Genomic DNA, 15,826 nt, shown 5'->3' on the forward strand with positions numbered 1-15,826 from the left:
AGTAGGTTTACATACAGTTGTAACAAATAATACAGAGATCTCTCTTCTATACTTTTTCACCCACTTTCCTCCAAAATGAATATTTTGGAAAACTATAGTACACTGTCATACAACCAGGGTATTGACATTGATGTATCCAGTGGAGAACAGTTCCATACAGAATATTTTCCAGTGCAGAGATCCCTCACATTGCCTTTTATACTCATATCAACTTCATTCCTCCCCCCACTCCTTCCTTAATCTTTGGCAACCATCATCTCGTCTAGGTTTTTACTTTATTTTCATTTCAGCAATATTGTATAATTGGAATCATAATTGTAGGTAGCCTTTGGGCTTGACTTTGTCATTCACATAACTCTTTGGCAACTCATCCCAGTTGTATTAAATCCATCAGTATTTCCTTTTTGGTTTGAGTACTGTTACATGGTGTGGTTGTACCACAAACTGACTTCACCTGCTGAAATATATCTGGTAAGTTTTTGGCTGTCTTTGTTCTGCTTATTTTCTGTCTGTTATTTAGATTGGGTAATTCCTATTGTTTTTAATCTTCAGTTTGACTGATTTCGTGTGTGGGTTTGTTACCTTCTATTCTGCTATCGAAGCCATCAGTTGAATGTTTTCATTTTGTTTGCTGCAGTTTTCATCTCAAAAGTTTATGGCCCTTTACAGAAAATGTTTATGACTCCAGAATATAAAACAATGCTACAGTAGAGAGGATCAATTTAAACAAAAGTTGGCTTATTTTAAATAAAGGTACATAATTTGGTAAAGCTAATTAGGAAGAAAAGTAAGAGACATATTATGAATGAAAATATGAATAAAGACATAAATACAGCAAAGATGTAAAAAATAAGGCTAAACAAACAATATCAATACATTAAAAACATTACAGTAACTCATGAAAACTACAAATTTCCAAAATTGGCTAAAAAAATAAATAGATGGTTTCTGCTTCTGGCAGTATGGTTGGCTAAAATGTTCAATAATCCTGCTGAATACAATTAATTCTTGGATAAAATAAAACACATACTTAGTTGATTTTCTGGCTCATTAGAAAGCAAGATCATTGCTAAGAGCTGTTACAAATGATAGAGCTAAAACCAAAGTAGTAAGGAAACAAAAAAAGACAGACTAAGCCATGAACACCAGGCAAGGTAAAGAAGCTAAACTGAAGACTCCTGGCTAGAACCAAGTATCCTTTAAAGTATGAAAGTAGTGCCAAGTCAGTGGGCTCTGATGGCTGCTCCAAGAAGCGAATGAAAATCCTCTGAAGGAAAGTTTCCCTAGTTACTGCTTGTAGATTAAATAATCAAACACACAGGAGAATAAGCCACTTTAACTGAGGAACAGCAGATTTAAATACTCAAGTTTAAATGTTGTGCTGTACTTAATAGAAATAAAATATTATAAAAATGCTTAAAGGAATAATATAGTAATGAAAATGAATACGTAATAAAGTATATAATTTAAAAGGCAGAAATTTAAAAGAACCAAAGAGAACTTAATGAAATGTGAAATGTCATTAAATATTTAATTCTGGTTTGAGAACAGATTTATCACAATTAAAGGAATTGTTAACTATTTGACAGGAAGGAACATTAGTGCAACAAAGACAAACAAGGAGATAAAAAATTATGAACAAAAGATTGAGACCTAAAGGATAGAATGAGAAGTTCTTATATGGATTAAATAGAGTCCCAAAAGTAGAGAATAGAAAATTTGGAGGGAGATGATTGTTGAGAAATATCCAGAATTAGCCAAAAACACAAATGCACAAGAAACAAAATATACATCAAACAAGAAACATAAAAGGTAACCAACCCATTGTTATGAATCTTCAGAGTAAAGGCAAAGAGATCTTAAAGCAGCCAGAATAATTAAATATTCTATAAAGAAATTACAAACTGACCAGAGACTTTTCAGTGTCAAGAAAAATGGAAGCCAAACGCCACCAGAATGCCTTCTTCAAAGTACAAAGAGCAACTGTCAACAGAGAGTTCAGTGACATTGTCTTTCAAGAATGAAGGTCAAATAAAGGCAAGCAGATTTTTTTTTTCAAAATAAGAATTCATGACCAATAGACATTCCCTTGTCTTCTCTTTAGAATAGTATCTCTCTTCTCTTGATTAGCAGACCTATGCTTTAGAGATGAAATTGATTCCCTCCTTATCTCAGAGGTGATGGGCACTGCTTTTTACATAAATCAGTCAAGTCAGTCATACTACTTTTGCCTCAGGGATTGGTTCACAGATGGACAGAAAGCAATCAGTTTATGACTTTCCTTCAACCTGTAATCCAGTTAGGGCAACGTATGGCATGTGATCCCATAGAAGTGAACGCAGACACCAGTGAAATATTTACAGCTTCGGGCCAAAAACACAGTAGTGGGAAGAGTCATTCATTCATTCCATAAGCATTTGCTGTGCGCTCGGTAAGTGTTGGGCCCTGAGAAAAAGCAAATCTTATTCAGCAAAGTCTAACACTGGAAACACTCGAGTAGTCGATGCTTCCACCATTAATTAGAAACAAAGATTATCTCTTAAAATCTCATCCTGGTTTCTAGGAAGACTTTTGTTTCCCCAATCAGAAATTTTAGTCCCAGAAAACGAGTAAGACAATGAAAACATTGTATAAAGGGTTTCTTTCAATCTTCAGCTTTTTTCATCCTGATCATCGTGATGCTGAGTGGCTTTAGAAACACAAACGACTCTGTGTTCAGACCAAGTACTTGGCCTTGTGAAGATGAATGATCAGACCTACTCACCATATGATTATAAGGGTCAGGTAGTTTAAAAAGAAATTACAATCTGAATTGAACCAAGGATGAACAGTGTTGCCATTGAGCTACAAATCCCAGCTAATAAGCACAACCTTGTAAAGAGAGGTTAGTGTTTGGGGAACTGCATGTTCTTGCAGAAGGGCAAAGCTTTTGCAATATAAATAGTTGTAAGGGTACTAGCTTTCATCTAAGATGCCTTTACCCTCTGTGTTTAGAGTTTTTGTGTCCAGGGCTGGATTGCGAATTTTAGAAGTCCTGAATGCTGAAAAGATTGTGAAAATGACCCCATGTATAATTCAAAACAAAATTTTTTCAAAATGTTGTGAAACTCACATGAATACTGAAATGGCTTTTTTTCTGTTTGCGTATTTCAAAATGCTGAATAAATCCATCAAAGTTAAGCTTTTCTTAGTCATTTCTGATTTGTCTGTTTTGCGGGTGCCCTCAATGCTTACTTAGCATGTTGACTAAGTAAGCCTAATTCAGCATTGATTGCATTACAAGTGTCTACTAATCTTTCTGTAATTTTCCAAAATGTACATGGAGAGGAAGAATGTTAGAGAGAACTTTGATCACTTATGCAAACAGTATGCTTTGATTTGGGGTCCTTTAGACTTGTTTTTTTCTTGAATAGGTTTAATAAGGACCACTCTTCAATCCTAAATACATTGTTCTCATACACAATGACAAAGTAATATGGGTTTTAGAAAAATAATGCAGGTGTTTTAGTCAGTTTTCCATTGCTGTGACAAAATACCTAAGATAAATCAACTTAAAGGAGAAAAGATTCATTTTTGGCTCACAGTTTTAGAGGCAGTACATGATCACTTGGGAGTGATACTTTGGGCTTGAAGTGAGGCCAAACATGGTGGAGAGTAAAACCGTGGGAATGGTGAAGCAAATACACTCACACCAAAGTGGCCAGAAGTAAAAAGCAAAAAGAGAAGTGGGCCAGGGTCCGACTATGCCCTTCCAGGGCATGTGCCCAGTGACCTGCTTCCTCCAATGCATCCACACCACCTAAAAGTGCCCATCTCCAAATAGTGCCATGAACTGGGGCCCAAGCCTGAACAGGTCAACTTCTGGGGGACGTTTAAGTTGGAAGCCATAACAGCAGATCTTAATTCACCTTGTAGAATGTTTTATTTACCTAACTGGAGAAAACACTTAGATGGATAAGTGAAAAAGAGTCATTGATTTGCTGCAGTTCCAAAGACCAGGTTATGCCTCTTGTTGGGTTAGGGTTTAATTTCTAAGACTTGGTTGGAATGTGCCTCAGAGGAGGAGGGCAAAGTTGAAGCATCACTTATGACTGAAAAAAGAGTGCTTGAAGGTCTGTTCTTTCCTTATCTTCAGAGCGCTTTATGATTTTTAAAAGCTTTTTAAAAGAGCAAATTAAAAGACCAACAGCTCGTGCTTAATGATTCTAGTATGATGTGTTCATTATTTTTTTTTATTTTACAGCCTGCTGGAGTTCTCAGAAACAGGACAAATAAATTGAATTTTCTTAGATGAACGGTTAACTGGAAAACATTTGTCATATCAAGATCTTAAAGTAAATATAAATATTACCCTCAGTAGGGGAACAAAAAATAATCATTCCTTGCCTTATGCTTTACTATTTTTATCTAATTTTTGTTTCCTCAAGACTATTTTCAAATTATCTAAATTTCATAGCATAATTGCTTTTTATTATAAAATTATTTGGAAAGCATTGTTCTTTAATTTACATCACTTAATTTACTTTTCAAAGGGATAGAAAAAGACTTTACAGTTGCAAATTTGCAAAGTTAAATGATGTAAGGAATGAACCTACAGTCAAGAAGACACTTGTTTAAGGTTTAAAGAGTGGCTGCTATCAAGAAATCAACCAACGACAAATGCTGGCGGGGTTGTGGGGAGAAAGGAACCCTTCTCCATTCTTGGTGGGAGTGTAGACTGGTGCAACCACTGTGGAAATCGGTGTGGAGATTCCTCAAAGAACTAGGGCTGGAAGTCCCATTTGACCCAGCTATTCCCCTACTGGGTATCTTCCCCAAAGAATTAAAAGAACCATACCACAGCGATATATGTGCACCCATGTTTATAGTGGTACAGTTTGTAATAGCTAAAGCTTGGAAACAGCCCAAATGCCCATCAACTGGAAACTGGATAAAGAAAATTTTTTTTTTTTTATAAAATGGAGTACTACTCAGCCATAAAGAATGAGAAACTAGAGACATTTATAGCTAAATGGATGCATATTGAGGCCATACTCTTAAGTGAAATAAACAGGACACGCATGGGTAAATACCGAGTAGGTTCTCTAGTGTGAGAAATTGAAAGTGTAAATAAGGATTAAAATGATTAAAATGAATAATTGATAATTTGAAATAGGAAGAAAAGGTCCAAAAGGGTAAGGGTAGGGGAAAGGAAAAATTAAGAGAAAAGGAAAAAATGGAAATAAAGTCTCTGTAAATAGGGAAGGGTGGAGGAGCTGAAGGGAGGACAGGGAATGGGGAAAAAATAAAAACCAAGATACATCATGTACAGGTACATGCACCCAATGATAAATGTAAATGTATTGTATACCTAAAATGTACCAATAAAAGAATTTAAGCAAAAAAAAAGAAAGACACTTGTTTAAGGTTTAGTCAAACTGAGAAGAACAAAAAGCCTGACTTACCAATTACTACTGTTGAGCTGTGCAAAGCCAGATGCAAGTGGTCTTTACATTTATTGGCATTTATATTTATTGGCAGTCTTTCCAATCGCCCTTTCAGGAAAATTGTATCACTGCTTTATTTTACAGAGGGATTTACAGATAGAGCATCTAAGACTCAAAGGATTTATTTAACCCAAAGATACCACCTGACTTCATCTGTATTTCTATTGGATCTGCAGAGAAGTTGCAGACTCATTGCCAAATACTTCTAGAGGTGATATCTACAAAAGATTTGCTATCATCATGCCATCTTGGGAGGAATACCTTTTTCACTTTGGCAATACAGTATTTTTCTATCTACACTCTGAGATATACCTATAAATATAATAACACGGCTCTTATCTCAATTTTGGAGAAACCCAATTTATCTAGCTCTATACTTGCATACAAAGAATAATTCTACTAAAAAATGCAGAAAGATTAGGTGTAGCCAATGTAATGTTAGAATGGAAGGTTGATTTGATATTTCAAGAGTAATGTAATATACCATTTTAATACAATAAGCAAACCCACACATGATCCAGAAATACATTTGACAAACTCTAACATTAATTCATAATAGAACTTTCAACAAACGAGGAGGAAACATAACTTCTTCAGTTTGATAAAAGGCATATGGAGAAAAGTCAGAGCTATTGGGGACCCCAAGGTTGTACGGAATAATCCCCAGACAGGCCAGTAGTACTTTTTGTCTCTACACATCTAGGACTAATGCTTCTTCTCTGGCTACCCAGAGAACACACCAAGTCTTAGGATAGACTAGTGCAAGAGAAAGGCCTAAAAACTAAGCTTCAACACCCTAGTAAATCTACCAGTCTGCCTCTGACCACCCCTGACACCACTTTGGCTGTTACTCTGTTCCTGACAAGTTGTCTCCTACAACTTGGCAGGAATGAAGGATGATGCTTTCTAGCTCCTGTTGACAGGCCAGTAAAGGGAGTGAGACGATCAAAGATTATACCTTTTGTTGTAGGTTAGATCTAAATTGGCTCCCCAAATTCTTGTGTGTGGAAGGTGATTGGCTCTGGGGATGCTATACTCATTGCTGGATTAGTCCACTGTTGAGTTCATTGCTGAATGTTCCATTAGGGGGTGGGGCCTGGTTAAAGGTGGGTCACTGGGGATGTCACCTCAAAGTGTGTATTCTTGTCCTCGGTTCTCTGTGCTTCCTGCTGCCATGGGTTGAGCAATTTCTCATCCAGGCCTCTCTACCATTCTGTTTCTGCCTTGGAGCAGGCTGGACTGAAACCAGGAGCCAAAGTAAAGCCCTCCTCCTTTAAGTTGTCAGGTATTTTGTCCCAGCAATGAAAAATTGACTAAGACACCTTCTATATAACACCATCAAGCAAATTACCCCTTGGTGACCATTGTATACCTACACATCTAATCATGACCATGAATATATCTTCACTGATTTTCATGTTTGTAAAGAGAGTCCATTCTCATTTTAAAAGGAAGTAGAAAATTTAAGATGTCTAGTTATCCCACTCCCAATAAACATTAAGAGTTTAGTTTATGTCCTTCAAGAATTGTTTTCTCTACAGGCATACATATCCATATCCATTCTGCCACATACCTTCATAATTATTACAAATACTGTTCATTCTAGTGATTATTACTGTATTTCACAAAAATCAGTCCCACTTCACCACTTATCTGGCATTTCCAGGCTTTACTATGAGCCGTATCTCCATTGTTATGATTTCAATGAAGGTGTTCCCTCCAAAGTTCAGGTTGGAACTTTATCCTTAATGAAAAAGTATTAAGAGATGTGCCCTTTGAGAGGCAGCTTTGGGAGGCAGAGCCCTCGTAAACAGGATTAGCACCCCGATAAGGGGCCCAGGTTGAAGGGAGTGTTCTTATGCCCTCCTGGCCTTCAGCCCTTTGAGGACACGGTGTTGTTCTCCTTGAGAGCAGGCAGCAGCACAGTGATATTTTGGAAGAAGAGATCAGGCCCTGTCTAGACAATGAGCCTCCCAGCACTTGATCTTGGGCTGGCCCAGCCTCCAGAGCTATAAGATGTAAATGTCTGTTTTTATAAAATACCCAGTCTCTGGTGTTCTTTTATACAACAGAAATGGTCCAAGTCATTCATATTTGAAATATCTCTTTTGTCTTATTTGTCAAATGTCCCTCCAAACCAACTCCCCTTTTCCCCCAGTGGCTATTCTAGCCTTGATAATCTTGAATGAGCCTGATCCCCTTAATTTTGCTGTACAAATCACCTCATCCACGCCCTACCTGAGTCCCTGTTCACTCGGAAGATGCTGAATCACCCCGCTGCAGACAGACAGCCACCTGGTTCCACACTACAAAGACGCAGAGGACACCAGACCACCAGACCAAGGTACTGAGTCCCGCTGCTCCCGGCCCAGAGGTAGGGGCTTCCCAATCACCATCCCTCCCGCTGCTCCCAGCCCAGAGGAAAGGGCTTTTGGGCCACCTGCTGACCCGCTGCTCCTGGCCCAGAGGAAGGGGCTTCCAGGCCACCATCCCTCCCACCGCTCCCAGCCCAGAGGTAGGGGCTTCTGAGCCACCATCCCACTGCTCCTGGTCCAGAGGAAGGGGCTTCCCGGCCACCATCCCTCCCGCTGCTCCCAGCCCACAGGAAAGGGCTTTTGGGCCACCATCTCCACCACTGCTCCCGGCCCCTGTCCCACCTCTCCAAGCTCAGAGGAGGTGACCCGTGCAGGTGCTAACAACCTCCTGCCCCAGTCGAAATGAGAAAACATGTAAATTAGTCTCAAAACCAGACTTCCAGATCACCTACAGCAACCCCAAAGGGAAATGAGATGGAATACTCTGATACTCAACCACCTGGACCCAGTGAACTGGCAATAAAAGGGGATCTGGAAAAAATGAAATCAGAAATAATTTCTCAGATAACAGGAGAAATTGTGCCCCTAGTGCAAGACATGATTAATAAATCTAGAGAGGAGCTCAGGAACATGATGGAATCCCAACATAAGAAACAAATGGAATCCATACAACAGATGCAAATAGATTTCTAGGACATGAAAAACTCCATTGAAAGTCTTCACAGCAGAATGAGCCAATGTGAGGACAGAATTTTAGATATAAAAGATAAGATTGCAATTAGTGACCAGGAAAAGAAAAATTGCTTCAAAATTATAAGGGAACATGAGAAATCAATCCAGCACCTGCTAGATGATGCAAAGAAGAATAACATAAGACTGATTGGGCTCAATGAAAAAACAGGAGAGAGTGGAGATGACATAAAAAATCTCTTCACAGAAATAATGGCAGAAAACTTCCCTAGCAGGAGAAAAGAGCTTGACATACAGATAAGTGAGGCATATAGGACTCCAAATAGCCTTGATCAAAAAAAAATCTACACATAGGCATATAATTGTTAAGATTCCAGAAACTCAACATAAAAACAAAGTTCTACAAGCAGTTAGAGAAAAGAAACAAATCACATACAGAGGAAAGCCCATCAGAATCACAGCAGACTTCTCAACACAAACCATGAAGGCAAGAAGAGCTTGGAGTGACATATTCCAAGCCCTAAAAGAAAACAGCCTCAAACACAGATTGATGCACCCTGCAAAACTATCTTTCAAAATTGATGGAGAAAGATACTTTCATGACAAAGAGCACCTTAGGAACTTCGTGAATACCAAACCAGCACTCCAGAGAATTTTACACAATATCCTGGGAACAGACATTGAGGATCACAACCCCAGGAAGCAAAGCAGAATGACTGCTGGCTTCATCTGGCATGACAAGAAATTAAATGTAAAGGGAGACAACCCAACAAAAAGAAAAACTCAAGGCAATGACAAGTCAATATGTTTCAGTTATAACCACCAATGTTAATGGTTTCAATTCACTAATCAAAAGAAATAGACTGGCAGAATGGGTCAAGAAGCAAAATCCAACAATATGCTGCATACAAGAAATACACTTAATTCAAAAGGAAACTCATAGACTGAAAGTTAAAGGGTGGAAAACAATACTCCATGCAAGAGGAACCCGAAAAAAAGCAGGAGTAGCTATCCTCTTGGCAGATCAAGTAGATTTCAAAGCAACACTGATTAAGAGAGATGAAGAAGGACACTACCTCCTTGTAAAGGGAAGAATCCAAGAGGAAGAGATGACAATCATAAATATCTATGCACCAAACACTAGTGAGCCCAACTATATAAAACAAATACTAACAGACATGAAAAGTCATATATACACTAATAAAATTGTAGTGGGGGACCTCAACACCCCACTTTCACAAATAGATAGATCAACTAGACTAAAAATAAGTAATGAAATACTAGAACTCAATCGAACTCTTGAACAAATGAACTTAACAGATGTTTACAGAGTCTTCCACCCCACAAAATCAGAATACATATTCTTCTCAGCTGCACATGGGTCATTCTCCAAAATAGACCACATACTCACACATAGGACATGTTTAACTACGTGCAAAGGAATTGAAGTTATCCCCTGCATATTATCAGGCCATAGTGCGATGAAATTGGAGATCCATAGCAAAAGAAACTCAGAAAATTTCATAAACATGTGGAAATTGAACAACACACTTATGAATAACCAATGGGTCACAGAGGAAATTAAAGAAGAAATCAGACAGTTCCTTCAATTAAATGACAACGGCAATACAACATATTGGAATCTATGGGACACAATGAAAGCAGTCTTACAAGGGAAATTCATAGCAGTGAATATGCATATTAGGAAAACAGAACGAGCCCAATTAAACAACCTGATGCTGAACCTCAAGCTTCTAGAAAAAGAAGAGCAGGACAACCCCAAAGCTCATACAAGGGAGGAAATTATAAAGATCAGAGGAGAAATCAATGCAATGGAGACTAAGAGAACGATACAAAAAATCAATGAAGCCAAGAGTTGGTTCTTCAAAAGAATCAACAAAATTGACAAACCTTTAGCCAACCTTGTCAGAAAAAGGAAAGAAAAGGCCCAAATCCATGCAATTAGGAATGAAAAGGGTGAAATGACAACAGACCCAGCAGAAATCCAGAGGATGATCAATACCTACTTCCAGAACCTATATGCCAATAAAATGGACAACACAGAAGAAATGGACAGATTCCTAGATACATATGAATTACCAAAGTTGAATGAAGAAGACCTAAAAATTCTAAACAACCCAATATCAAACAAGGAAATTGAAAATGTAATTAAAAATTTATCAACTAAGAAAAGCCCGGGCCCTGATGGCTTCACTGCTGAATTCTATAAGACATTTAGAGAGGAACTGCTGCCACTACTGTTTAAACTCTTCAATGAAATTGAAAGGGAAGCAATACTCCCAAATTCCTTCCTGGAAGCAAGCATCACCTTGATCCCCAAAGCAGAGAAAGACCCAACTGAAAAAGAGAACTATAGGCCAATCTCACTAATGAACATAGATACAAAAATCCTTAATAAGATAATGGCAAACAGAATGCAGAAGATCATCAAGAAGATCATACACCCTGACCAAGTGGGATTCATCCCAGGGTTGCAGGGATGATTCAACATACGCAAATCAATCAATGTAATACACTATATCAATAGAGCCAAGGACAAAAACCATATGATTATCTCCATAGATGCAGAAAAAACATTTGACAAAATCCAACATGCATTTATGATAAAAAAAAAAACCCTACAAGAAATTGGAATAGATGGTCTCTACCTCAAACTGATAGAAGCCATCTATGAAAAGCCAACAGCCAATATCATACTAAGTGGTCAAAAACTGAAATCCTTCACACTAAAATCAGGAACAAGACAAGGATGTCCACTATCACCACTCTTGTTCAATATAGTTCTGGAAACATTAGCCATGGCAATTAGACAAGAGAAAGAAATAAAAGGAAGAAAGATAGGAAATGAAGAAGTCAAATTGTCATTATTTGCAGATGACATACTCTATATAGAAGACCCCAAGAACTCCACCAAAAGTCTTCTAGACTTAATCACCAAATTCAGTCAAGTAGCTGGTTACAAAGTCAACACACAAAAATCAATAGCTTTCCTCTACACCAATGACAGACTTACTGAGAGAGAAATAGGGCAAATAATTCCTTTCACAATAGCATCCAAAAAACTGAAATACCTAGGAATCAACCTAACGAAAGAAATCAAAGATCTCTTCTCTGAAAACTATAGCACTCTGAAGAGAGAGATTGAAGATGATATCAGAAAATGGACAGACATCCCCTGCTCCTGGGTAGGAAGGGTTAATATAGTGAAAATGGCTATACTCCCAAAACTGCTATATAGATTTAATGCAATTCCAATTGAGATCCCAGGAGCATACTTCATAGACCTTGAAAAAACAATCCAAAAATTCATTTGGAACAAGAAGAGACCTAGAATAGCAAAAGCAATTCTAGGTAACAGAGACATGGCAGGGGGTATCACAATCCCCAACCTGCAATTATACTGCAAAGCTACTGTGATAAAAAACAGCATGGTACTGGCAAAGAAACAGACTTGGGGACCAGTGGAACAGATTAGAAGATGCAGAAACAATGCCAGACACACTCAGCCATCTCATCTTCGATAAAGGAGCCAAACACCCTCACTGGAGGAAAGATAGCCTCTTTAATAAATGATCCTAGAAAAATTGGGTTTCAACTTGCCAAAGACTAAAACTAGAGTTATATCTCTCACCATGCAGTAAACTAAAATTAAAATGGATTAAAGATATAAATTTTAAAATAGAAACTCTGAATCAGTTGGAACAGAGGTTAGGTAGAACCCTTGAAGACATCGGTGTAGGAAAAGATTTTAACAAAAAGATTTTGAACAAAACCTCAGTTGCCCGTGAACTAGCACAAACAATCAACAAGTGGGATCTCTTCTTATTAAAAGGCTTCTGCACAGCAAGAGAAACCACCAGCAGTGTGAAGAGACAACCCACAATGTGGGAAAAAATCTTCACCTGCTCTTCCTCAGGCAAAGGCCTACTATCTCGAATCTATAAAGAACTTAAAAAGATCAGACCTCCCAAATTTAAAGACCCAATCCAAAAATGGGCATCTGAAATGAACAGACATCTCTCAGACAGAGAAGTAGAAATAGCAAATAAATACACGAAAAAATGTTCAACATCACTGGTCATTTGAGAGATGCAAATGAAAACAACACTGAGATTCCACTTCACTCCAGAAAGAATGGCTGCTATCATGAAATCAACCAATAACAAATGCTGGCGGGGCTGTGGGGAAAGGAGAACCCTGCTCCACTGCTGGTGGGAGTGTAGACTGGTGCAACCACTGTGGAAATCAGTATGGAGATACCTCCAAGAACTAGGACTGGAAGTCCCATTTGACCCCGCTATTCCACTGCTGGGGATCTTCTCCAAAGAATTAAAAGAATCATACCACAGTGATATATGTGCGCCCATGTTCATAGCAGCACAGTTTGTAATAGCTAAAACTTGGAAACAGCCCAAATGCCCATCAACTGGAGACTGGATAAAGAAAATGTGTTTTTTTTATAAAGTGGAGTACTACTCAGCCATAAAAAATCAGAAATTAGAGACATTTATAGCTAAGTGGATGCACATTGAGGTGATACTCTTAAGTGAAATAAATAGGACACACATGTGTAAATACCGAATAGTTTCTCTGGTGTGAGAAACTGAAAGTGTAAATAAGGACTAAATGTATAATAGGTCATGTGAAATAGGTAGAAAAGGGGCAAAGGAGAAGGAAGTGGGAGGGCTAGGGGAAAGGATAGAAGGGAATGGGATTAATATGAGAAAATGGAAAAATAGGAACAAAATCTTTGTAAATAGGGAGGACTGGAGGGGTTGAAGGGAGGGCTGGGCAAGGGTGAAAAATAAGAACCAAGAGAGACTATGTAAAGGTGCACATTTCCAATGATGAATGTCATCATATTGTATACCTAAAATGTACCAATGATTAGAATGAATAATCGATAATGTAAAATAGGAATAAAAGGTCCAAAGGGGTAGGGGTAGTGGGAGGGGCATGGGAAAGGAAAGAAGGGAAAGGAAAAATGATGAGAAATGGAAAAAATGGAAATAAAGTCTTTGTAAATAGGGAAGGGTGGAGGGTGTGAAGGGAGGGCTAGGAATGGGGAAAAAATAAGAACCAAGATGCATTATGTAAAGGTACAATTCCCAGTGAGAAATGTAATTGTGTTGTATACCTACAATGTACCAATAAAAGAATTTAATTTAAAAAAAATCACCTCATCATTAAGATAAATCAGTAGATATGCAAAACTTCTTTAGCTCTGTTAATTTTCTATTATCTCTTTTTGCATGTCTTCTTGGGCCAAAAACTTTTCCTTCTATAACAGCAGTCTGTTGGATAACTCTAGAAATCAGTCCTACAAAACAAGGGAAATCCCTTAATTACAGGAATGCCAAGTGGGAGGTTTTACATTTAATATTCCAGGTATTGTTGGAAGGTCCGTCCATGAACAAGGAGCTTGGTAAGTATAGTCCTTCACCATGAATGTGGATGCCTCAGAGCTTTGTTACAAGACCCTTGTTTTTACAAATGCACATAACATGTTGGCAAAGATGCAGTAATCAAATGTAATGGACACGTGCAGCCAATCTAGCCATTACTATTTGTTCTTTTTCTCTCTCTCTCCCAAAAGGCATAAAAAATCTCTAACATTGAGTGAATTAATAAAATGTGTGTGGGTCCAGATGGAGTGATATTAGCTTCTCTCCACCCCATCCCAGATACTTGTAGTATTTCTTGAGAAATCTGTTCTATTGCCACAGATGCTTTGAAAATAAGTTCCTCGACTTACAATTATACGACCTATCTTCCGAAGATTTTGTGACACTCTTTCTTTGACTGCAAATAGAATCATCTTGACAAAAAGATTGTGCTGCATTTTTTAGAAAACAACTATCACAGTTTAGGAATAAAACTAAAAACACATATGACATTTGACCATCATCTCAACCTATATCTTGAAACTCGTATGAATTTATCTGATGTAGTAAGAAAAGATGCTATATCACCAAATAAGTTAAATGCAATGTAACGAGAAAAACTTAGAAGTTATGCCCATGTAGAATCATTATTTAAATTGTTGAATGTCTACTTGATTCTATATTATACTAAATATAAAAATTTTACAGAAGTATGGAATGATGTTGATGGCATACTGTAAGTAAAAAACACACAAACTTATATTGATATTATGTACTTATAGGTCCAGGAAAGAGGAACAGATCTACATGACAAGATTGTTCTCCAACTCCTGTTCTTTGTCCCACCTTGTTGCATTGCCTTGAGTTCCTGTCCCACGGTCATCGCCTGGATAGTGAGAAAAGGTCAGAGCTAAATAAGAGCCCATGGTGTTAGGGTTACAACTTCTGCAGTATGTAGACCCACTCAGGGGCCTGGGATTTAGCTCAGCGGCGCTGTGCCTGCCTGGCAAGTGCAAGGTCCTGAGTTTGATCCCTGGTACCAACAACAACAAAAATAGACCCGCTTACCTCTCCAAAGACACAGAAATTGACCAAGCAGAGGGACTAGGACAGAAACTTATTCCCCTTCATGAAAAAAAAATCCAACCCCATGTGTTGTGGCCAACACACCAAAGCCATTTTGATTCCTTCAGCTAGAATTTCTTGAAGTTAATGGAACCTAAATTGGAACAAATTTAAAAATTGTGTTGATTAAATGTAGACTAAAATGTAGGTTCCTGAGCCTGGGCTAACCTACAGCACCAGAAATCTGTGAGTTTGTGGCCAAGGAGTTGAATCTTAACCACCCCTTGAAGTGCCACAGACTACCCCATTCTCTTCTTGCCAGCTCTGCATCACTGCAGGGCCGCTCCTACCCCCCGGTCCTGCATCCCCAGTCCTGCATCTCAGCGTTGATCTCTGAAGCCCATGCTCACTAGGATCCCTAGAACTTCTGGGTTTTGAACTTCTGCTTTTCCACATGTGTCCCAGCAGAGTGTGACGTTTTTTTGTTTTGGTTTGGTTTTTTCTAATTCTGTTAAGAAACACTCTTCTTCGGTTTAGCAACTTGACCTCACCTCATCTGTCTCTCTAATACTCTCCACTCTTGCCCTCAGCCCACACACCATTGGAGGAGGCATTGGGGGCTGAGAGGATCAGTAGTATTCTCCAGTACCTTCTTGCCAAAGTGTCACCATTGTCTAATTCACATTTCTTTCCTGACATGACTCTGGTCTCCAGTCTTGAGACCCAAGAACAAACATATTACATGTCAAAGTTATCTTCTGTTTTAAATTTAATTTATCAAAAATATTAGAAAGACTTGTATAACCTACAGCAAAGAAAGCCTTCCTTCTGTACCACAGTTATATTGATTTGGAAGACAATGTCA

Source organism: Heterocephalus glaber, unplaced genomic scaffold (assembly GCF_053883595.1).
Source record: "Heterocephalus glaber isolate CG9 unplaced genomic scaffold, H.glaber_assembly_v1.0 deba00001550, whole genome shotgun sequence".
NCBI lineage: Eukaryota > Metazoa > Chordata > Mammalia > Rodentia > Bathyergidae > Heterocephalus > Heterocephalus glaber.